General features: G+C 45.4%; 1 long non-coding RNA gene across 5 annotated transcripts in view; it reads right to left on the reverse strand.

The window, feature by feature from the left end:
* LOC138299907 (uncharacterized) overlaps positions 1–25,205 on the reverse strand; it is a 770,123-nt gene that overhangs the window by 107,418 nt on the left and 637,500 nt on the right. For 3 of the 5 annotated variants that reach the window (XR_011204850.1, XR_011204851.1, XR_011204849.1), the window contains one exon: positions 13,289–16,191. This is a non-coding gene — a long non-coding RNA (uncharacterized lncRNA). Of the gene's footprint in view, positions 1–13,288; positions 16,192–25,205 lie in introns of those variants that run through there. The other 2 variants (XR_011204848.1, XR_011204847.1) reach the window with 2 other exon arrangements.

Genomic DNA, 25,205 nt, shown 5'->3' on the forward strand with positions numbered 1-25,205 from the left:
CCTACCTGTCTCAGAAAGAGATGTCCAATTCGTTGCTATTTCAAACAAGCAAATCACTAGCAAGGTCCCAGGAAATGTTTCTGTAAAAATTGGCCCCTTTCTGAATGACCATCAATTCATAATATGTGATACAACTCCTATTAATCTATTAGGTAGAGAACTCCTCTGCAAAATGAGTTATAATATTTACTGCACACCAGACAGTGTAGCAATGCAAACGCAGTATGAATTTCTGATTTTACAATACTTTCACATGAGTTAAAAGTTGATTTATTTCCAGTCCTGACAAAAGAGGATTTACCTCATGATTTAAGATATGCATTAAAAGAGGAAGCATATTTTTTTTATATGCAAAGAAACTGGAGTTTTTAAAAGTGCCCAGCCAGTGAGAAATACAGTAACACAAAAGGAAGTTTACCCTGGAATTCCTCAGTACAAACTTACATAGGAAGCAGAGGAGGAAAGGAAACTTGTTAGTAAAAAGATGATTGAGCAAGGCACTCTAAAAGAATTCTCTGCTCGGATTCGGATTCTCTGATTATAGACAGAAAAAATAAGTAGCAAATGGAAGGTGGTTCAAGACCTGCAAAAAAATTAAGAATAGTGTAGAGCTATGTTGTTTTGTGGTGCCTAATCCTGTTGTCATTTTGTTTCAGAATCCAGCTGATGCAGAATGGTACACAGTCATTTACTTGTGGCAGGAGTTATTTTCCCTTCCTCGTTATAATCCTAGCCAATCTCTCTTCACGCTCAAATTCTTAAATACAATTCTGGTTTGGTGTTGTATCCCGGAAGGGTAGATTCAAACCCTATACATCGTTAACCAAATTTTTTAAAAGATTTTAAAAATCTGCAGCTGCCCTGTAACTCAGCGCTGGTTCAATATATAGATGACCTAATGGCTGCATCTAAAACCAAAGAAGATTGTAATTCAAATACAATTGTAACCTTGAACAATCTTACTGAAAATGGGCGTAACATCACCTACAAAAATGCAAAATTGTATGAAATAAGTTATCGATGTGGGACACCATATTGAAAAAGGGACAAGAAAAGTATCTTAAGAGGTTGTTTCTGAAATTCTGACAATGAATCTGCCAACTTTTCAAAGAGATGTGAGGATGTTTCTGCGAATTCAAAAATTTTCCCTGATTGCAAAGCTTTTATTGAGGCTTACCCACAGTTATGTAAGTGATCCAGTGTCATCTGACAGTGATAGCACGCGTGCCTTCATAGAGTTCAGAGATAAACTATGTAGTGCACCTGATTTAGAAATGCCAAATTACAAAAAAAGAACTCTACTTGTGCTGCTTTGAAAAAGGAGGGTGAGCACAGTTAGTAACTATGCAAGAACATTGTGAAATGAAATGGCCTGTGTCTTATTTCTCTGCCACATTGGATGCAGCTGTAGTACTTACTGGGTTTTTAAAAATCGGTGGCAGCAGTTTGTTGTGTAATTCAGCAAAGCAAAGGTAATGTGATGGGTTATACACTTATTGTGTTAGTCCCTGTCACAAACGTCTTGTCCTGCACTTCTGGGGCCAGTTGTTGGGGGCGCCTGAACATAGTACACTTACTATGTCATCTGGCATCCTGCTGTTGTTAAGACAGCAATGTTTTACACCACCTGCACAATGTTTATTTTTATAATAATGCCCTCCACCACCAGACCTTCTACATTGGGCACAGAGGGTCCTGCAACTTTGCCAACCTTAACTGTAACTTGCAATGTTCAAAACTGGACTCCCTAAGTCATGTGATACATCAGCCATTCTGGATGGGCAAAAGTATTTAAACACCACTTGATACACAAGGCAGTTGCTTGCCTTTCTTGTGCATATCTGGAGGTGTTGAAAGCGGAGTTGAGTTCTCCTGACTTGCCTGCCATTCCTTTCCCAGACATCTTATCCAGCTCTTGAGCAGTACTCCAGTCCCTAACCTAGATCTTTTTTCAGCATGTATTTCAAAATGTGAAAAAATAAATAAGTTACTTACCTGTAACTGTAGTTCTCCAGTATTGGACACTTTCATAGATTCACATGCTTGAATACTTCCTCGTCGTCGAGATGGGAGTCCCCGGTGGAATACAAAACTAGGCCTGAAGATGTGTGCACACAATACATGAAGTAGGCCTCAATACAACAACCCATCCTAGTCGTTTTGTAAAATATACCCAAACTCAAACTTAAACCAATCAGATTGCCTCACCCCTGTACAACCTCCTGTGAGGAGCTGCCTTCCCTCAGATTTTCCGAGCACAAGTGCTGAAAAAGCCCAGCACACTGAAAAGAGAGAAGGTGAGCTCCCCAGGGAGGTGGGCGGGCCACATGTGAATCTATGAAAGTGTCCAATACTGAAGAACTACAGTTACAGGTAAGTAACTTAGGGCCATATGTACGAACACATTTTCCCATAAGGACAGAATGGGTAAAACCCTTTGCTACATCTGGCCCTTACTTCTTACTCCAGTATTGGAACTTTCATAGATTCACATGCTTGAATAGTAGCAAGCAGTAAGTAACACATTTTCTGTACCAAGAAATACTGTCTATGTCAATCATTATAAAGAGTGTCATCAGACAGTTACATGCATAACAATAAAATAACGTTGTAAACACAAATATATGAATATGCAAGAAAGGTAAGTAAATAACAACCAGAAAATGTGATTAAATCAGAAGAGGATGGAGGGAAACAAACAGCTCACCTTTTCTGAACCAATGTCAAAGAATTGCTTGATCCACTGCGGCATCATGGAGCGATTCAGCATCCAGGTACTAGTGCTTCGTGAAGGCGTGCGTTGTCCTCTACGTGGCTGCACGACAGATGTCTGGAAGGGACACTCCAGAGAAGAGTGCACAAGAAGTGGACACTGCACGTGTAGAATGTGCACGAACTTTACTGTCCAGTGGTTGACCAGCTTTTTGGTGGCAAAAGGCTATAGCACTAGAAATCCATCTGGAGATGGTTTGTTTAGAAACTGGAAGCACTCTACTGGGTGCACTAAATGCCACAAAAAGCTGACTGGATCTTCTGATTAAGGATGTGCCCTGCAAATAAAATTTAAGGCACCACTTGACGTCCAAACAATGCAGCTGTCACGTACTGCGCTGGACTTCTCACCTCTGGATTTCGGATTGGCGAATACACCAAGGGGGTCATTCTGACTCCGGCGGTCAAGGACCGCCGGGGCCGGGGTCGGCGGGAGCACCGCCAACAGGCTGGCGGTGCTCCGCCGGGCATTCTGACCGCGGCGGTACAGCCGTGGCCAGAAACGGAAAGTCGGCGGTGTACCGCCGACTTTCCGCTGCCCATGGGAATCCGCCATGGGAAAAAACCCCAACACTGGGGAAAAAACCTCTAACAGGAACTCCAGAAGGAAAACAAGAAAAAACAGGACTTGACAACAGGAAACAAAAATAGGCAATATCCAGGGTACAAGGCAGGAAAAAAGGAACAGGCAAAAATATCCCAAGGCAAAAGCAGGAACAAAGAACAGGCAAAAATCTCCCAAGGCAAAAACAGGAACAAAGAACAGGCAAAAATCTCCCAAGGCAAAAGCAGGAACAAAGAACAGGCAAAAATCTCCCAAGGCAAAAAGCAGGAACAAAGAACAGGAGCGAACAGCACAACCAGAAGGAAGTGTTTGCAATGCAAGGAGGAACAAGACTGACTGACTTATATACTGAGAAAAGGGAAGTGACATCACAGGAAAGGGAAGTAACACCATCTTGGATTGGGAAAAGCCCATAGACCAGTATAGGAAAAAGGAAGTAGTATAAAAGAAAAACAGAGCATGCTGGGACTAAAACACGAAGAAGACAAGATGGACACAACATGGAGAGAGACAGGCAAAAGGCCCAACAAAAAACCCACCACCAACAATAAAAGAAGAAAAAAGACTACAAGTAAGTGTAGCGCGACCGGGAGCGAAATATATGCTTCCCAGAAAGCTTAGTCAAAAAACGCGGGGAACGGCGCTCTGAATATCGGTAGGACGTTCCACCCGCGAGGACAGAAAGAGATGCCGCTTCAGAGCGCGGCGTTACAGCAGCGATCTTTCTGCCCCAGTCTTGGGCCGTTCAAAGAAAGTCCTTAGGACCACTTGCTCGTTCATGTGGTAATCAGTTGGCACCTTTGGGATGAACTTCGGGTTTGTTCGTAGGATGACTGTGTTGTCTGTAAACCTCATGAAAGGCTCTTGGATGGTAAAGGCTTGAATCTCGCTTACTCTGCGAGCAGATGTCAATGCTAAGAGGAGCGCTACCTTCCCGGTAAAATACTTAATGTCTGATTTATGAGTAGGTTCCAATGGCTCCTTCATCAAATGAGTTAGGACTGTATTCAGTTGCCAAGATGGAGGAGGTCGTCTGGCTGAGGGAAAGGATCAGAATAAGCCCTTCATAAACTGTTTTATCTGCCGATGAGACCAGAGAGACGGTCCTTTGGATGGTCGTCTATATCTGGAGATAGCAGCTAAGTGGACCTTAATGGAAGCATGGGCGAGACCAGACTTCGCCAGTTTGAGAAGGTACGGTAAAACCTGTTCTGGAGCAGATGTAAGCGGATGAATACCATTTGCAGAACACCATAAACAAAACCGCTTACATTTTAATGTATATGTGTTATTGGTGCTATCTGCATGAGCTTTAGCTAAAACTGTTTGACAGTCCATGGGAATGTTTAGATGGCCGAATTCATTGAACTCAAGAGCCATGCACATAACCTGAGATGCTTGGGATCCGGATGCCTCACTTGGCCCTGGCTGATGGTGAGCAGGTCTGGAATGGGTTCTAACTTGATGGGAGGACACGGGGATAGCAACAGAAGCTCTGTGTACCACGGTTGATGTGGCCAAGCACAAGCAATTAGAATTATCTGGCAGGGCTCCGATTTGATCTTGCTGATGATCCGAGGAAGAAGGGGTATCGGAGGAAAGGCGTAAGCATAATTCCCTGACCATGCTATCGAAAGGGCATTTCCCCACCACCCTGGCTGGGGATGCCAGCTTGCATAAACCCAGCATTTCGCGTTCTGAGGCGTCGCAAAGAGGTCCACGTTCGGTGTTCCCCACCTGCGGAAGATTGCATCCAGCGTTGTTTGGTTCAGTTCCCACTCGTGTGAAGATGTGCTTAGCCTGCTTAGAGAGTCTGCTGTGGTGCTGCTGACTCCCAGGAGATGTTCCGCCCGTATGTGCACTGAATACTGAATGACCCAGGCCCAGATGAGCTGAGCTTCTATGGTGGAGAGTAAGTGAGACCGAGTTCCGCCTTGCTTGTTCATGTAGCGCATGGTGGTCGTATTGTCCATCTGGACCAGCACCAACGAACCTCTGATTCTCTGTAGAAAAGCTTCTAGTGCAAAGTACACAGCTCTGAGTTCGAGGAGGTTGATGTGCAGCGTCGCATGAGAATTGGGCCATCTGCCACTGACTTGCAGATCTTGGAGACATGCTTCCCACCCCTCCATCGAAGCATCCGTCGTGACGGCGAACGGAAGGATTTGATTCAGGAACTCCAGACATACTGAAATGTTTGCAGGCGTTGACCACCACTGGAGGGAGTGGACCATCCTTGGCGTTACGTGAATGATGTCCCCGAAGGACCCTTGCGCCTGCTTCCACTGTTTGTCGAGCTCTTCCTGTAGAGGGCGCATCTGAAGACGATTAGGTCGATACAGGAGGACATCATCCCCAGTAATGATTTGAACCTCCAAACTGAAAGAGACTTCTTTCTTCAAACTGATTTTGCCAAGGTAAAAAGCTTGAGTTGCCGTTCTTCTGCAGGAAAGGCTTTTATAAGAGTTGTGTCCAATATAGCACCCAGAAACACTATCCTTCTGGTAGGTTGGAGCTGTGACTTGTCTCTGTTGAGAGTGAGACCTAGTTGTTGGAAAAGACATAACGTGGTCTTGAGGGAGTGACATAGAGCAGAGATATTGGGAGTCTTTAGTAACCAATCGTCCAGTTATGGGAATACCTGGTGCTTGAGACGTCTCAGATATGCAGCCACTGGGGCTAAGCACTTTTTGAAAATCCGGGGGCGGATTTGGGCCCTAAGTTTAGCACTCTGAACCGAAAGTGCTGGCCGGCTACCATGAATCTCAGACATTTCCTGTGCTTGGGGTGAATGGGAACGTGGAAATACACATCTAGGGAAGCCATAAAGTTGCCTCTGTTGAGAAGCTGTAGTAACCATTCGAAGGGTTGTTTTTTGAGATATTTGTTGAGTTGCCTCCGATCCAGGATGGGTCTCCACAGGCGGAACTACTTTCTGATGAGGAAGAATCGAGAGTAAAAACCTCTTCCTCGCTGCGAAGAGGGTACCATCTCTATCGCCCTTTTGGACAACATGCTCACTATCTCTAGGAGGAGAAGATGCAGATGTTGTTCGCGCTTCCGGGAAGGTGGAGTTTCGGGAGGCCTGGAAGTGAATTCTAGTAGATGGCCATGAGTTATGATGTCCAGAAACCACTTGTCGCTTGTGATCTGACTCCAGCGACGTAGGTGACGAGACAACGAGGGATGGGTAGCCGGCCCCTGGAGGCTGTCATTGCCTGTGCGAGGCATCCTTGGACTGTCGTCCCGATCTTCCTTTAGGAGTTGGTCTGCTGTATGCTGCACCCAGAGGCTGCCTTTGATGGTACTGGGCCTGGACGACTGATACTGGGAAGAGTAGGGTAGATAGCAAAAGGACTGGTAGCCACCTCGAAGAGAGGACTGGCCTCTTCCCCTGGCTCCCCGAAAGGGAGTACGCTTGTACTGTAGGGATCCCAACGACCTGGCAGTATCAGTATCAGACTTGATCGCCTGAAGGGCATCGTCGACATGCTTGCCGAACAGGTCTTGGCCATTCGTACGGGAGATCCAGGATCTTTGTTTGGACATCTGGCCTGAAATTAGTGGCTTTGAGCCATCCCTGGCACCTTAAGACGGCTGAACCAGCCAGAAGCCTAAATCCCATGGCAGCAATGTCCAGAGCGCAGTTAATTACTTCTGCAGATGCTCGCTGACCCTCCATAATGATCTTTTTTGCGACCGACTTGTTGGTATCTGAAAGATCCTCTACAGAGTGGGAGATGTCAGACCACAGCTGCCTGTCGTATCTGCCCAGTAGTGCTGCACGGACCACAATTACCAACATAGAAGAGAACCTCCTCCCGATATTGTCTCGGCGCCTTCCATCCTTATCAGGAGGGGCCGATAAAGGCGCTGAAGGGTTCTTGGAGCTTCTCTGGGTTGCCTGTGAAACCACAGATTCTGGTTTAGGGTAACCCACTAGGGACGCAGGAGCGTCTTCGGTTGCCTTATAATTTTTGTTCAGCTTTGGTAACACCACTGGTACTGTCGCCGGGTTTTTCATAATTTTTAGCCTTTGACTCCAGAAATGGTCAATGATTGGGATTCATACAGAAAACAGTCCTGCTGCGTAGATGGCAACTGCAGCTCAAACCTCATTGCAGCTTTCTCTAAGAGGTTATGGAAAGAGCCAATATCCTCAGGAGGAGATTCGACTGCCAGTGGCTCCGGAGAAGGGGGTGCCCGGGAGCACCTACTCATCCCATTCGTCCTGGTCAGAGAGAACCTCTCCTTCCTCTGCTGCTTCATCAGAAGAGGCCTGGACCTGAGGACTCTGCGGAGCCTGAAGAGGAACTTGTGGCATCGTAGGAAAAGCTGGCCGGAGTAGCTGGAGCGGAAACTGCTGGTGTGGGATCTTTCCTCGGTTGAGGGTAGAAGCGTTCTCTGTAGTCCGCCAGCATAGCCTGGAGTTTGGACACCAGACCGGAGGGCAGAGATACTGTTCCCTGCTGTTGTGGTACTGGGTCATAGTACTGTTGGCCATAATATGAATCGTCGTCCGAGCACTCCTGGCATTTCACATGTAGCTGCGAAGGACTTCTAGCTACTCCAAACATTGTATCTTGATGTGGGCCCTCATCATCATCGTCGACATCTAAACACCTAGATGGCAAGAGTCTTGAAACTTTGCTCGAGATGTAACAAAGGGTGTTAAGCGAGCTTTAGAGATCTTTTTAAGCGGAGTATGTTGCGCAGGTTGACCCAAAAGTAATGTAAATGGTCTTTGTCGTTTTGTTGGAAGCAATCCTGGTGTTGAAGACAAGAAACCACTTGTCGTCGACAGGGGCGTCGACGTTACCGACGTCGCTGGAAACATTGTCACCGACGACGGTTGGACCGTGGACGAGAGTGTCGTCGACAGAGGCGTTGTCGGAATCATCGCCGACGGAGGTGTCGTCGATGAGAGCATCGTCGACAAAGTCATAGTCGATGGGGGCATCGTCGACGGGTGTGTCGTATGTGAGAGAAGCGTCGACGAGATGGGGAGCACCGTAGACGAGGATGATACTGTCGTCGACGACGATCCTGTAGCACCTGCCGTTGACGAAGAGATGATTACCACCAACGGCGTCAACGATGAAATGGTCGTTGACAAGGGTATCGTCGACGGGTGCAGAGCTAGGCTTCTTAAATCTGTGAAGCACTTTAGGAGGAGGAGTGGCCGGCTCTGAAACTGTTTTCTTTACATTTTTGAGGGATTCTGTACCCAGTCTTTTCTTCTGTGGAGAGCCATGCTCTGATGTCGTTTTCCTAGGTGGCTCTTGCCCCTCAGAACTTTCTTGTTTTCTTTTAAGAGGTGTTTTAGGGGCAGAAATAGAAGAAGAGGCAGTGTCCTCATCAGAGGCAGAGTGTCCAGTCTTACCTCTTTGCAGCCACAAAAGAAGGCGACCCTCCCTGTCCTTCAGGGTATTGGTAGAAAACTTCCTGCAGATTTTGCAATCCTTAGTCTTGTGGCTCGGGTACAGGCAGTAAATACACTCCTCATGTGGATCCTCCACAAATAATCTCTTTTTTAAGCATGAAGCACAGGATCTGAAAGGGCCTTTCTTTGGTGTCTCTGACATGGCAGCCATTTTGATTCACCAGAGTAGGTAGAAATATCCAAAAGCTGTAGAAACAGGTCTTCTGACAGAAAAGTTTGAGCAGAGCTCAAAGGAGACGCCTCAGCACAACGTGGTGGAAAATCTGAGGGAAGGCAGCTCCTCACAGGTGGTTCTAGAGGGGTGAGGCAATCTGATTGGTTTAAGTTTGAGTATGGGTCTATTTTACAAAACGACTAGGATGGGTTGTTGTATTGAGGCCTACTTCATGTATTGTGTGCATACATCGTCAGGCCTGGTTTTTTATTCCACCGGGGACTCCCATTTCGACGACGAGGAAGTATTCAAGCTTGTGAATCTATGAAAGTTCCAATACTGGAGTAACAAAAGAAACATTCTCCAAGCTTAGAAGAAGTCTTTTATAAAGAAAACTATTCTGTTACTAAAAGTCAATATAAATCACAATACACAAGACATTAAAAGAAGGAATCTGACTGATTGGTTAAAAACATTCAGCTTTTTATAGAAAGTAAGCTAAACAAGAAAATAACAAGTAGATCTAAATTGTGGTTAAATGTTATAGATAGCAATTGTGTAGTACATGCTAATTGCAATCCTTATGTCTTCAGTTGCATGATAAACTTTACAACCAAAGGAGCATTTGGTAACACCCAGAGAAAGAGAACAGAAGAATAGTGAGAAGACTCTTCACATCGAAATAACTAAATTTACTGCTTATCTCCACCCCATTCCTCTGGTGGAGTAGCTCCACTCACCGTAACCTCAGAGGTTGGTCATACAGAGCAGGGGTAATGGAGAGGTTTGTGTCACTCCCGCAGCAGCCATCTGAAATGAACAAAATAACTTAATGAGCTTGACAGAAAACCAAGCCCACAAATTCTTGCTGCCTGAGTGACATGAATCCAGATGACGATCTAATAAATACAGTAAGGCTTGCAGAATCCCTAGAAGAAACCTCACTGACTATGCCCAAAATGGCATAGACCCTAAAGATACTGCAGATCGAGTTACAGGCCTTGGGTCAAAAGAACTAGTATTTGAAACTAGAACTTGATCGATATTGTCCTCAAGGTGATACTTGGCAATTATCTTTTCCTAAGGACTTAAGAACTCCCCCATGATCAGTTTTAAAACCTGTGTGGCTGTTAACTCCTGAGCAGGCTGGAGGGGAGTGCATTAGCCCCATTCTCTATGAATCCACCTACCTAACTGGTAAACATAGCTCTTACAGTGCCACCACCAGTAGCCCTTGTTCAGCCTGAAAAGTTTCAACAGTAATAGAGCCAAATATTCTTTATTAAGAATAATTGTCAACTCCAGTTCATCTGTCGACCCGCTGCCTTTCCCGATGACTCAATCAAAGTGCCATTTATCTTGTCCTACCTTGTAGGAAACACAGCTTTCTTGTCAATCCCGTTAGTTGAGGGCCACAACCCACTGCTTTACAATATGCGTTAGTTGAAATAAGGTATGCCTTTGCTAAACATACTTACACACAAGCTGATGATAATTAGTCTTAGGCAGGGAAATGAAGATTTAATGTCGTATCATGCCAACTTTAAAAGGCTGGACAGAGAACCCATCTAGCGGGAAAGAAAAAGAATGTCCTTAATTTATTTATAGCGTACTCAACAACATGAAGGATGCTCCTTCACAGATTGCTGACCCTTCTAAAGAATGAAATGATTGTGTTTTTAGTTGTAAAATTAGATCACAGAACTGGCATAAGAAAAGGTGAAAGGTCCTGTAATACTCTTAGAGTAGTTGTTGTTAGACAAGAGAAAAAAACCTATAGAGAACAGGAGCTCAGATGATATAGAGCCTATGCAGATTGGTGTAATATGCGAAAAAGCAAAAAAGCAAAGGACTACACAGCTAAACCTAAGAATCCCAAAACCCTAAGAATCCTAATACAGTAAGGGTAGTGTAATCCCAAATACAGAGAGAGTTAAAAAGCTAAAACCCTTGGAGGAGGCAGAGACCATTTCTACAAGGAATAATTCTTGCTTGTTCTCTTAAAGTCAAGCCAATACTTTGGCTCAATTACCTAAACAGCTGACTATTCCTGTGACACTCGTTCTGTCCCTTCAACGCAGACAAATTTGGAATATCATGTTAGACTTGGGAGAAACAGGAAATTTGTAGAGACCCCCTCACTAGCAAAAGACCTGGGAGATCTTGTGTGGAAACAAAACCCTGAACCTGTGAAGCAGTAGATGGGTCTAAACTCTCCTATCGCTTAATAACCATGAAACTAAAGATGTCACCATGCTCTTTAACAATGGGTACACAGAAATCTTTTTTTTTGGCTTAACTAACACCCCTTTGAATGAGGTAATCTTTGGGATCCTTGGCTCCAATTACAAAATCCCTGAATAGACTGGCAAAAACAAAAAGAGACCTTAGATTCAACTTACAGCGTTCACTCTTCTTACCACAACACATCTGATGTGGTTTTGCCCTTGTCTTGTGCATTGGTAGATTGTATTCAGAAAGTGAGTTATATATCTGAGGTTGTCCTGGGTCCATTTTAACATGATGGTTGGGCACACTTATTTTAGCTTCAGGCCTGTGGCTTGTGCCCTTTTACCTAGCTCATTTTAATGTATTCCTTTATTGTTGTAGCACGGCTAAATTTTAGCGGTGATGTTTTATTATTTTTTTTAAAGTTACTTTTTCATGCAGGATTGTTATTAGTTATTTTTGCACGACAGTCTCATTTTGTGCGCTGCTGAAGGCTGTATCTGATAATCTACCAAGTATTGCCTGTCCAAGAGAATACATAGTCCACCTTATACAGAAAAGTCATATTATCACGTCAGGCCAGTCCTTAGACAACAACATGTTCTATTTTCAAAACACCACACTGGCAAAATTAGGTTAGAGGGGACATTCGAGCTATCCATCTTATGCTGTACCATGTCATTGCAGCTCTGCTGAACTTGTCCTCATCGCTCCAGGCACTTGAGAGGACTGCCAGAAAATCACAGGCAAACCGCTGCTCATTATTCAGATATGGGGCCAGGGCGCCCTCTCAGAGACCAAGTACAGGCAGCGAAAGGGGTATCACTGCTACACTGTCATCTGTAAGCTAGAAGTGTAGGTAGGGATTAGATTCACTAGAGTGACAGGATGCTGGGACTTTTTATTGTTTCACACTCTTGGTCACAATAATAATAATCGTATACTGCTTCATTTTCCTAATAGCCTCAGCTGAATCTTTTCTTACATAGAATGCAGTTCAATAAAATATACTGAACCCTATCCTGCATTTCTCTTTGTCTTGCATGTATGAGACCATGTGCAAATGAGAGAAAGGGGTAAGATCCATTCTACCACGACTTCCCTGAGGACTCAGAGTGTCATGCGTTAGGCTACCACAAATCACCTTTACTTTCTAGTTTTGGATGAGTTGCTGCTACCTAGCCAAAAGGGTTAGGCCGACAGCTGGCAAACAGAGTGGGATGGACTCGGTCCACACGCTGTGGTGCTGCCGCCTAAAACCAGCAGTCTCCTCTCTATGGTGAGATTCATACAACATGATAAGGTTTGAGCTTCTGTTCTTCATCTTATAGAAATTACAGCTGTCAAATAGATATGTTTCCAGGGTCAAAATTGCTCTACAGAAGAATTTAACCCTTACTGAGCAGGAAAACCAGCACCTAAATAATTATTTGGAAGAGTTATTGGCAAACATTTGCATTCAATATTGAACTTCTCCTGTTTCTTCTCCACTGTACTTTGTGTCAAAGACAAGTGCAGAGCTCAAGCCTTGTACTGATTATCACACTCTGAATCAAGTGACTATTAAAAATCAGTACCACTTGGCTTTAATTCTTGTGCTGCCTGATCAGGCACCATTTATACTAAACTGGATCTCTACTGGGCATATCATCTCACCACAGTTGGTGAAATTAGTGAAGTATGAAATTCAGAATAAACATACTGTTACAACAGAACATGCCCACTCTATGCGGACTTGTGCAAATGTTTGACCTATAGGTACCTAGGGCCAGATGTAGCAAAATAACATTTTGTGACTTGCAAATTGCGAGTACTAGCGACTCGCAATTTGAAACTCACAAAATGTTATGCAGAAAGGTGTCTCAGAATATTAATGAGGTGGGTCGCAAATTGCGGCCCCATACCGAGTCTAGGCACTCGCAAACATGGAGGCCTGCTGTCGTCAGCAGACCTCCATGTTCGTGACTGCTTTCAATAAAGCATTTTTTTTTTTTTTAAGTTTTGCCCGTTTTCCTTAAAGGAAAACGAGCTGCACTTAAAAAAAAAACGAAACATTTAGTTTCGTTTTTTTTCCAGGGCAGGTAGTGGTCCCTTGGACCACTACCTACCCTGAAAAAATATTTGTGGGTCCATTCACAAAGTGGAAGGGGTCCCATGGGGACCCCTTCCAATTTGCGAGTGGGTTACCATCCACTTGAAGTGGATGGTAAGTGCGACACCATTTGCGACCGCATATGCGGTCGCAAATGGTATTGCATACCAATCAGAATCGCAAATAGGAAGGGAACACCCCTTCCTATTTGCGATTCTGAAATGCATATTGCGAGTCGGTCCCGACTCGCAATATGCATTTCTGCATAGCAAAGAGGCATTTGCGCCTCGCAAACGGCGATTTTCGCCGTTTGCGAGGCGCAAATCCTTTGCTACATCTGGCCCTTAGTGGCCACATATCTGGCTGCACTCCCTTCATCTGTCATGCATGCGAGTAGAGGCAGGATTTCAAGAAATGAAGGGCTTCACCTTGACAGAAGCCGAACTGTAGAGCTATCTTTATTTTCATTAACAGTGCATTACCCCCTCATTCTACGTCCTTCCCATCCCAGACCTACCAACATGAGGTGGACTTGCAGTCAGGAAGTTATCCTACGTAAATACACCAAAGGTGAAGCAACCTTCTTCTCTTTCTACACTTCCCAATATAATGGTCCTCCCCTCCCTTCTCACTTTCTGTTTTATTTACCTGTCTCCTTCGAATGACAGAGGTAAGCCAATCTGTTTACTGGTTACCTTTAAGCTATTAAGAGACATAGCGATATATAACGTGCTCTCCAATCGTGGTATGCTCCGTGTCCATATGCTGGGCTGGGGAGCTTATCTCCGGCATTACGGTCAGACCATTCCAGAGCTACATTCAGAGACATAGCTTGGGAGGGTTTGGGGTGTTACACCCCCCTACCAAATGTATTTTTTTTGTAAATATTTAGGTGCAGGTGCTTTCAGTCAGGTATAGTGAGGTGTTTGTCGGACTTCACCAAGACTTTTTTCGATACACACAGACAAAAAAAGCACACACACTTTCTCCCTGTTTTGAAAGTCTTCACCCCTACCAGTCCACAATAGTTAGCCCTTTCCACTGCCACTTTAGCCGCTCTCCACTGCCTCTCATTCGCCATGGCTAACTTAGGATGTATTTTAACAGTATGTGCCACTGTGTTTGTTGGAAAATCTGGAGCTCACACCCGTCCAATATTACTGGCCAAGCTATACTCCTGGCTGCATGGCAGTATCCTGGCTGTAGTGGGAGTGTGCACAAACCACACTACAGAAGGCTGAACAGTTTTTTTTATGGTAACAAACTCTTGTAGATGATGAGAGTTCATTACTATAACAATTATTTAAACAGAATGGACGCTGCTCTAGCGTGTCACTTTCTTGTTGACAATATGGAAGGCAGGAAATCTCTCACGAAGCAGCATCATGGAGAGCTGCAATCAGTGAAGGAGGAATAAGACGTTTTGCAGATGACTCGGGTTGACTTTCAATCCCTTTTAAAGGAGGCAGTGGATTCTGCACTTCCTGAGCCTATGGCAAAGCGTCCGGAGATGAGGAGGAAGATCCCGAAGAGGATCGCAAAGGGATATAGGTGCAAGGTGCCCAGTTGCACTGCCTCTTTGTCCATATCAGGAAAACACTGAGATTTGAGGCAAAACCCTATCACAAGAAGGGGTTTTACTCGCAATAGACCAGTGAAGAAGCAGATGACCTACCTTTTAAGTGATCTTATGCAGCATCTAATTTTGCACTGAGAGCAAACACCTATTCAGCTTATGCAATTCAAGTACTTTTAAAAGACTTTCAAGCACTTTGATAGTATTCAGGAGAATAGGGATCTATCTGTTCTCCTGGGAAAAATGTAGTTGGTGGCTAAATTTCTATCAGATGCTTCCTTTGATAGTTTATGGGCTGCTGCAGCCTCAGCTGGTGCTGCAGTGGCTAGTTGCAGAATGCTTTGGATAATGTCTTAGAAACCGAAGTCCTCTCAAAGGTCTCTGATCCAAAATTGCCTTTTACAGGACAAAAGTAGTTTGGTCCTTATCTGGACGAAATGGTGAAAAGGGCAGCAGAGGAGAAAAAGGTTCTTCAACGATTTAAGTTGGGTACAGGAAAATAGTTTTTCATATTTAAGCATAATCCTCAAACCTTGCAGGAAAAGCTATCCTTTTCCTTTCGTGGCCGAGCCTTTCGGTGGGGTGGGAGTTCGGGGGCAGGGGGTTGGGAGTGGTGGTTGAGAGGTGAGGGGGCCACATTTGCTTCCGAAACACGACTCAGGGGTTCCAGTGGCCAGGATTAGTCTCAGAAATGACTATCTGACAGCTAGCGCAAGGTTAAAGCTCTTCTATCCTCAATGGACGAAGTCTGTCCCAGATAAATGAGTACTTCATGTTGTAAAGCACGGATACAGAATACCTTTCATCCAAACCCCGCCTTGCCATAACTTCGTGCTTACGCTGTTTCCAAAAGTCAGTTCCAAAGCTCAAGCAATGCAGCTAACAATAGAGATATTAGTCGAGAAAAAGGTGGTGATTCTAGTTCCTTTGGATCAGAGAAGACAAGGGTTTTATTTCCTCCTGTTTCTAGTGACCAAGGTAGATGGTTAATTTGAGGCCGGTTCTAAATCTAAGACACTTATACAACTTGTATATTTGTGTGTAGAGACTTTCAGAATGATTACTCTCCAAACTGTGATTCCTTTCATAATGCAAAACGACTTCTTGGTAACCTTGGATCTTCAAGATGTATACTTCCACATTCCGATTCATGCTTCCAGTCAGAAGTTCAGAGATCTTCCCTCGGTGACCAGCATTTCCAGTTTCAGGCCCTTCAATTTGGACTGGCAACGTCACCAAAGGTGTTCACCATGATATTGGCTCCTGTTGTAGTTAATTTCCAATTATGTTTTGTTACTTTTTTCCATATGCTGAACACTGGCTGCTCTGTGCTTCCTCTTTTCTTGAGGTTAGGCAGAATCTGAAATTGGCAACAAAGGAGGAGATTATTTAAAAGTAACGGCACAGACACCTGTTAAGCAAAGAACAGTAACAAAGTACTTGGAGCACTGCCTTTCGCAGGAGTGCCTAAACAGCAAGTAAAATGCAGCATGCAATACGGCCATACAAACAACACTTCCCACTGCCTTCTTGACCCCTGCAGCAGCTCCTTCCTAAACAACCTTTCAGGCAGGCCATGACTTTACAAGGTTGAGGACGTAGTAACAATTAAGTTAGGCTAAAGCGCATAGTCACACTGCTGCGAGTAGGCAGTATTTGCATAGACCGTAAAGCATTCTGCCCAGAACACAGCTCATTCCCCGCTCCTTCCTCCTCCCTTTTGCTGATGGCACACTATCCTCGGGCTCAGTGGTTCCAAACCTGTGGTCCGGGGACCCCTAGGGGTCTGCAAAGCCTACTCAGGGGGACCACGACTGCTTAAAAAATTAAATAATATTAACATATTAGGTCCTCAGCTTTCAGTAATGAGTCAGTGGGGGGTCCCTGGATTACAATTATGATTCAGTGGGGTCCCCGGGTTCCAGTAATGATAAACTGAGGGCCCACAGAAGTCAAAAGGTTGGGAACCACTGCTCTGGCTCACTTCCCCAAGGAACCTGCAGAGCATACTCTGCAGCACTGCAGAGACCTCGAACATGGCTCTTCCTGGAATAGAGAATACCAAAATCAAAACAGTAATTCTTCACCTAAAGAATGAAATATCGAGTAGTGAAAACAGTGGTAAATAAATGACAGTGAGGTGTGAAATACACAAGTGTAACATCACAGGCTATGAACTATCAAACATGGATGAGATTAGCTCTTCATATTCCTTTTATAACGGGCGAACTTTAACCTGTACTGCCATTTGCTATTCAAGTGTCATTTTTATCAACCACAGGATTTCTTTCCCCGATACGTTGAATGACATTAAAGCATCAAGCAGAATTACCTCTTTCCCATTGTTAGGGTTTGAACGAATTGTTACAGTCCCCACACATAGAGCGGATCACATCTTGGGTTTGAATTTTTTAATTAAAGCCCAAAAAGTAAATAAGTATGCAGAAACCAAAATGGTTCGAAATTGGATATCAGTGACTACTTAGGGTTTTAAAAATTACGTTTTAGAAACTGTGCAGTTCCCTTAGTGACACATGGATTTCAACCTGCAAATGAAATTGTTGATAGTTGTAATAAAGCAACAAATCAATAGTTCACTCCGGCCATAAAACACCAGAAGCTGGCGCTGCCTAGACCTGTGTCTAGATGGCAAGAAGGTTATGAGCACAGTGAAAACGTAACTGAGGTTTACACAGTGACAAAGCATAGGGCCAGCTGTAGGTAGACAGCAAATTGCGACTTGCAATTTGCGAGTCAGAGCGACTCGCAAATTGCAACTCGCAATTTGCTATGCAGAAAGGTGTCTCAGACACCTTCTGCGACTCGCTATGGGGTCACAAAGACCCACCTCATTAATATTAATGAGGTGGGTTGCAGTTTGCGACCCCATAGCGATTCTGGGCACTCACGGGGATGGTGGCCTGCTGGAGACAGCAGACCACCATGTCCGTGACTGCTTTTAAATAAAGCATTTTTTTTTTTCTATCTGCAGCCTGTTTTCCTTAAAGGAAAACGAGCTGCACATAGAAAAAAATACCGAAACCTTTTGTTTCGGTTTTTTCAGAGTAGGCAGTGGTCCATAGGACCACTGCCCGCTCTGAAAAAATAATTTTGTGATCATTCACAAAGGGGAAGGGGTCCCATGGGGACCCCTTCCCCTTTGCGAATGAGTTACCATCCACTTCAAGTGGATGGTAACTGCGAGTTGATTTGTGACCGCTTTCGCGGTCGCAAATCAACTTACATCGCGGTGCGAGTCGCAAATAGGAAGGGAACACCCCTTCCTATTTGCGAGTCTGAAACGCATTTTGCGAGTCGGTTCCGACTCGCAAAATGTGTTTCTGTATCGCGTGTGGGCATTAGCGCCTCGCAAACAGCGTTTTTCGCCGTTTGCGAGGCACTAATGCCTTGCTACATCTGGCCTATAGTTACATAAATAAGGGGTGCTAAAAAGAAATACTACTGCTCGAAAATTAATGCAGCTAACCTTAAGATTTTTTGCACCATTAAGTGATTAAATAATATATCAGTACAGTGATATATTCGCTCTCCCTCTCAGGGACTGGATCTCGCAGAGTACTTTCACATAAAGTAGAAAAAATAAGGGAAGACATGTCAGCATCCCAGATCACTAACAGAGGATTCCAATCGGCAATTATTTAATCCGGATAACTGAAAGTATCACATATAGTGACACTAAGTGCAGATAAAAGCTTGTCCATGTTTTCAAAGGTCAATGTTTTACAAATGAGGATGCTGAAAACCCAACACTCATTGTTAAGGACATCTCTACTCTGTATCTCTCCCTATAACAGAGATTTTAAATTCCTCACTTAAATCCGGGTCAATCCTTATGCACTTATAGTAGAAACTTAAAAAATAGTTTGGCCTGGATTCTTGAAGACTCGACAAACTACTGGTCAGACACCCTGCTTCCTTATCACGCCTAATGATTAGAGAGAGCAGTAATGATGCAACTACAAGCCTTTGTGAAAGCAAATGGTTTTCTGGACTGGTTCCAAACAGGTTTTAATCCAGTGCTCGGATAGGAGGCTGTGGGTATACAAGTGACTGATGACCTAAGAATGATGCTGGACAGAAATTATCCCGGGAGGATGTACTATTAGATGTCATTTGCCTGAAGTACTATTGACACCAGTAAGAGAAAACTTGCATTAAAGGCCATGTCAGAAACTCCTAAAGCAAGGCTACATTTTGAGCACGTTAAGTTAGCCTGTCTGCCTTTGAACCATAGCAGTGCTTATTTCGAAAATAAAGTAATAATAATTGTCAGTGCAAACTCCAGAAGGCCACTGCAGCTTGCACCTTCACCTCTCAGTGTCCCTGCCAGCGCTGCTAATGTCAGTACCAGCACAATTCCTAACCACCACTCTCCTACAAAAGTTGCAATTGAGACAGTTACACCTCCCTAAATTGAAAGAGTGGCTTGGGCAGGAGGTATTAGTCATTTTCAATGTACATTGACTCAATAAACAACTGTGATTGTGCGCATCCATAATTACACAACAATTAGATAAACAGTGCCACCATGTGGCAGATTGTCATAGGTGCCGGTGTTGACAATAAAGTGCCAGTGCCGAGTACCCGAACCAGCAGCGCGAATTCAGCACTGGTTCACATTCAGCATGTTGTTATCTTTAACAAATCTCCTGAAAGTCTCAATCAGTCAAAACAATGACTCTGCTAGCACATAAGGCGACAAGTCTGCTACAAGCTATTCGATAGCTACACTTCAAGGTCTGATGGTACAAGTGGTCTCAGTTGAAGTATTTTCTTCATGCTGGATTGGACTGGTTATGTCTTAGATTAGTGAAAAGTGTCCCAATGTAGGCTAAAAGTCAGTGATCAACCCTATGTAAACCCCATAAATTGATCACTGAATTCAAGTGGCCTTTGCACCAGGTTATCACATGAGGCCCTGCCAGACTGCTGCAGTCTTAACGCTTATGCTGAGACTTGATACAGGAAGAAGATAAACTGAGCTCAGTTGATTGTGTGTTTTCACTGAGAGAACACTCTCTCCCAGCTGAAGTCTGATAACCACGGCTAATCCTCTGTGAACATGTATTCAGTGTGCTGAGCCCCAAGAAAATACCAGGCACGTTAGCTACTTCATATTCTCAAAGTGTAGCACATAGAAGTACTTTTAGGGTGGTACGCTGCTAGGAATATTCTAATTATGTTAGGACTGCTCATTTTATTCTCGTTGCTAGCAAATTTCTGTTTTAATTATATTCTGTGTGGTTATTACCCATGAATAAAGCAACAGGCTAAGGCTATTGAATAAAACACTTTAAAATATGCATAGTGTATTTTGTTAGTACCGTGCTTGGGTATGCTAAAGAACAAAATTGGTTTTGAATTGCTAATGCATACCTGAACCCTTTATGGGCCCATTTGTAACCCGGGAAAAGCCTGGACACCGCACCAGCAGGTATGCTCAGCGGATTATGTGGTGCTACAATAACCTGGACTCACTTGCTAAAACGAAGGTAGACTGTACACAGTCCAGGCACCCATGGGTGGGGTAGCCAAACCTTGTAGACCTAGGCCAAAGCCACAGAATATGCAATTGCCACTCCTTAGCCTGGTTTACCTTTTTTTTTTTTACAGACCGCACTCAGATGATTCACATGGGATCCTACGACTATGTTAACTGATGTTATTCCCGGGTGTCCTCTTTCTATGCAATCATTTTCAATCTTTATTTAAGACCACTGCTGCAGCTATTACATGGGTTCAGTTACCAATTTACATTAATGCAGTGGGTGATCAATTGCAGAGATAAACAGATGAGAGTTTAGGGTTCTCTGGAGCTCTAGTCTCTGAAGAATTGGATGACAAACATTTTCTAAAACTGAAAAACTTCAATGCTGAAACCCTACTGTTATTTTTGAAACAATCTTTGAGAGTCCTCTTTCTGGCTGACCTTACCCGTAGCTATCCCAATCCAGTGAAAGTAGTCAGAAATGTAGGCATCCTAATGGATTCCAAAGTAGCATGTGAGGTTCAAAATGACAAAATCTTTGTATTTCAGTTTACCTATGCTGAAATGCATCTTTCCTTTGTAGGGTCGAGCTCGCAAACGCACTGGCCCCTGTTATAATCTCTCTGTGGGCTTTTAACCACCCCCACCAGTTTCAATGGTTCGAGGGCTTGCCTTTTAAAAATCGCTTGATTAATTTGGGAAAAGCATGCATACCTCATGCCTTTTCCGGTATTTAGCCCTCCTCAAAAGCACCGGTAAACTACTGAAAACATACAAAGCTCTATGTTTTTCGCATGGCTTCTCGACTATTTTTTGTTTTTATTTCTTACGCAGCGTGATCTCGCTGGACAGTAGTCAAGTGCTTTGCATCAACCCCTATTACATGGATAATTAGATAACTGCTGATACGTTTGACTGCGAGCAAACTTCTGTTTCCTTTTGTGTACTCCTTCACGCTCATGGCATGGCGCTTTAAATTGGTTTGCTTATGTAAAACTGTATTACTTTTCTTTTTTGGGGGGGATCCTGGGCAGTTTGTTGATGTGAACTACACTCTTGGGGGCGGCATAGTTTAGCAAATCCATATGAAATTTGACAATGCCAGGAGCTTACTTACTCCAGATACTATCAACGCTAGATTTCATCCCTTTCTACTGTGTCTAAAAATATATTGCCTTGGAGTGCTTGAAGATAATCACTTTTAAAAGAGTAGCTGCGCTACTTTCCAAGAAGCTTGCAAGATATAGGGGGTCATTACCACATTGGCGGTAAAAGGCGCTTACCGCCGTGCAGAAGACTGCCAATACACCGCTGCGACCGCGGAATCCCGCCACAGCTATTATGACACACATCTCGGAATCCGCAGAAATTCAGCCACCCACACAAGTCCGCCACACCAAAGGTCAGTGTTAAAATGGCGAAAACAAAACCTCCACCTCCACGCCAACAGAAACACGCCCATGCTATTACGACCCACGAATCCACGCGGTGGTCTTTCAACCGCGGTATTCCATTGGCAGTACACACCGCCGCGCCCAAAATACACACACATCTCCAAAACACTGCCACATTGGACAATTCAAAATACACACACCTGATACACATACACACAACACTCCCACACACCCAATACAATACTGGTTAGACAATCCCACCACACAGAGGCACACAACACCATCACCCACACAACATCCACGCACTAAACACCACACACCAATACACATCACTACACTCATCACCACATACACCACCTCACACATCACACACACCACCCCATGGCACGCCAAAGACACCCCCGCTTTTCCAAAGAGGAGCTCAGGGTCATGGTGGAGGAAATCGTACGGGTAGAGCCACAGCTATTTGGCTCACAGGTGCAGCACACATCCATAGCCAGGAAGATGGAGCTATGGCGCAGAATAGTCGACAGGGTCAACGCTGTGGGACAACACCCAAGAAATCGGGAGGACATCAGGAAGAGGTGGAACGATCTACGGGGGAAGGTGCGTTCAGCGGTCTCCAGGCACAACATCGCGGTACAGCGGACTGGCGGCGGACCCCCACCTCCTCCCCCACAACTAACAACATGGGAGGAGCAAGTCTTGACCATCATGCATCCTGAGGGCCTCGGAGGAGTCGGTGGGGTAATGGACACTGGTAAGTCAAATCTTAACTATCATATCCCCCACCCTACCTGCATGCTATCACACCCCCCCACCCTCACCCATCACACAAACTCCTCACTAATGTACTAAGAACACAAACCACCCATCCCAACACCAAGCCCTGCATGACACAACTAAGCATGGTCACCACTCACCAAAGCATGCCCACTGCACATACCCAGAACAATCCCCTAACCATCATCACACAAGCCCCCACACAGGAATGCTAGCACTGGGGTACACAAACACCCACCCATTGCACACCATGACACACACACATGCAATAATCATGCTCTTATGCCCCTGCAGGATCACGAAGGACCGTCACCACACCGGAGGGTCCAGACATCTCCACTCCACCCACAGAAGAGGCCCACAGTGACGATAGCAGCTCTGCCCTACTGGAGCCTGATGACCAGCCCGGACCATCGTGGGCCTCGGGACAGTCGGTTCCCTTGCGCAGGCACAGCCCAACACTGAACTTCCACCCTCTGGTAACACCAGCACAGCACCCACCCAGTGGGCCCAAACCTCCGTACCCAGGACAGGTCAATCAGCTGTGTGTCCACCACTACAGGGAACCCAGGATAACCCACCACCCCCAACAACAGGGACCTGGGGGCAGTGGTAGTGGGCACACGGTCCAGGGGACGGAGGCACAGGAACTCAGGGGAACTGGGAGGGCTGCTGTGCGACAGGGGGCGGACAGGCCAAGGGAACCCACTCTCCACGAGGCCCTCTCCTCCATCATGGGAGCATACCACCACTCCCAGGAGACGATGGCGATGGTCCTGGTCAAGTTTCAGGAGACCCAGCGCCTGCAGGAGGAACAGTATTTGGGCTTCAGGGAGGAGCTCCGGACCATCAGCTCTGCCTTGGGCACCATCGTAGGGGTGCTGAAGGACATACAGCAGACCTTGAGGGACACCGTGGCACTCCAAGGGGCCCCTGACACTATCCAGGATGATGAACTGGCCACCACCTCCGCCGGCGCTAGTGGACAGGACGCCCCACCACAGGACGACCACACCAGCACCCCACCCCCTGCAGACGGACAACCACCACGCAAACGGTCCCTGAGATCCAGGAACAGGACAGAGCAAGATGGCAAGACCCCCGCCAGGAAATGAGACCACCCTGATTGTCCCCCCACCGTCCCACTTTGTTACCCTGTCCATACTTTAACTGCCCCAGCTCCACTTCCTATGCCCAGATGGGCAGTGCACCTGTGAGACTAATAGACTGGACTCTGCCATGGACATTCCTCCACCATCCCCCCTCACCATTTTACAACCCCCCTCCAATATTGAGCACTTAAATAAACACCCTTGAACCACAAAACATTCTGGGGTCATTCTGTAAAATGTATTATCAATGACAGTGTCAAAATGTGTTTATAGTTGTTAAGGCAACATACCAATGTCACACATCACAAGTCCTTGAAGGATGCTTGCAGATGACACACGTTGGTAACCACACCTGCGAAACCGTAATGGAAAGGAACAACTCAGTTACCAAATAATCCCATTAAATTACACACAGGATAGAGTAAGACGTGTGACAGTGAATGTAATGTTAGAAATGAAAATGTTCTCACCTGTGTGTCACTGGAAATATTGCTGTATGACTGACTCCCTGTTGTCGTTGTCTTCTTCCTCAGCTTCCTCCTCATCACCGTCCACAGGCTTCACAGCTGCCACAACACCGTCATCTGGACCATCCTCCTGCAGAAAAGCACCTGGCGTCGCAAAGCAAGATTGTGAAGCATCGAGCAGCCGATGATGATCTGGCACACCTTCTTCGGTGAGTAGAATAGGGAACCACCTGTCATATGGAGGCACCTGAACCTGGCCTTAAGGAGGCCGAAGGTGTGTTCGATCACCCTCCTAGTCCGCCCATGGGCCTCATTGTAGCGTTCCTCTGCCCTGGTCCTGGGATTCCTCACTAGGGTCAATAGCCAGGACAGGTTGGGGTAACCAGAGTTCCCTAATAGCCACACACGGTGCCTCTGGAGTTGACCCATCATATCAGGGATGCTGCTATTCCGCAGCATGTAGGCGTCATGCACCGAGCCAGGGAACATAGCATTTACCTGCAAGATGTACTGGTCTGCCAAACAGACCATCTGTACATTCATGGAATGATAACTCTTCCGGTTCCTGTACACCTGTTCACTCCTGTGGGGGGGGACCAGAGCTACATGGGTCCCATCAATAGCACCTATGACGTTGGGGATATGTCCAAGGGCATAGAAGTCACCTTTCACTGTAGCTAAATCTTCAACCTCAGGGAAAATGATGTATCTCCTTACGTGTTTCAGCAGGGCAGACAACACTCTGGACAGCACGTTGAAAAACATAGGCTGGGACATCCCTGATGCCACGGCCACTGTTGTCCGAAAAGACCCACTAGCAAGGAAATGGAGCACTGACAGCACCTGCACGTCAGGGGGGATTCCAGTGGGATGGCGGATTGGTGACATCAGGTCTGGCTCCAACTGGGTACATAGTTCCTGGATTGTGGCACGGTAAACCTGTAGGTGACGATTAAATGTCGCTCTTCCATTGTCAACAGGTCCACCAGCGGTCGGTACACCGGAGGATTCCGCCATCATCTCAAATGTCCCAGCTGAGGGCGCCTAGGAAGGACAACAGCGAGGATCGAGTCAACTTTTTTCCAAGGAATGTACCTACAGTTACACAG

Source organism: Pleurodeles waltl, chromosome 6 (assembly GCF_031143425.1).
Source record: "Pleurodeles waltl isolate 20211129_DDA chromosome 6, aPleWal1.hap1.20221129, whole genome shotgun sequence".
Classification (NCBI taxonomy): Eukaryota; Metazoa; Chordata; class Amphibia; order Caudata; family Salamandridae; genus Pleurodeles; species Pleurodeles waltl.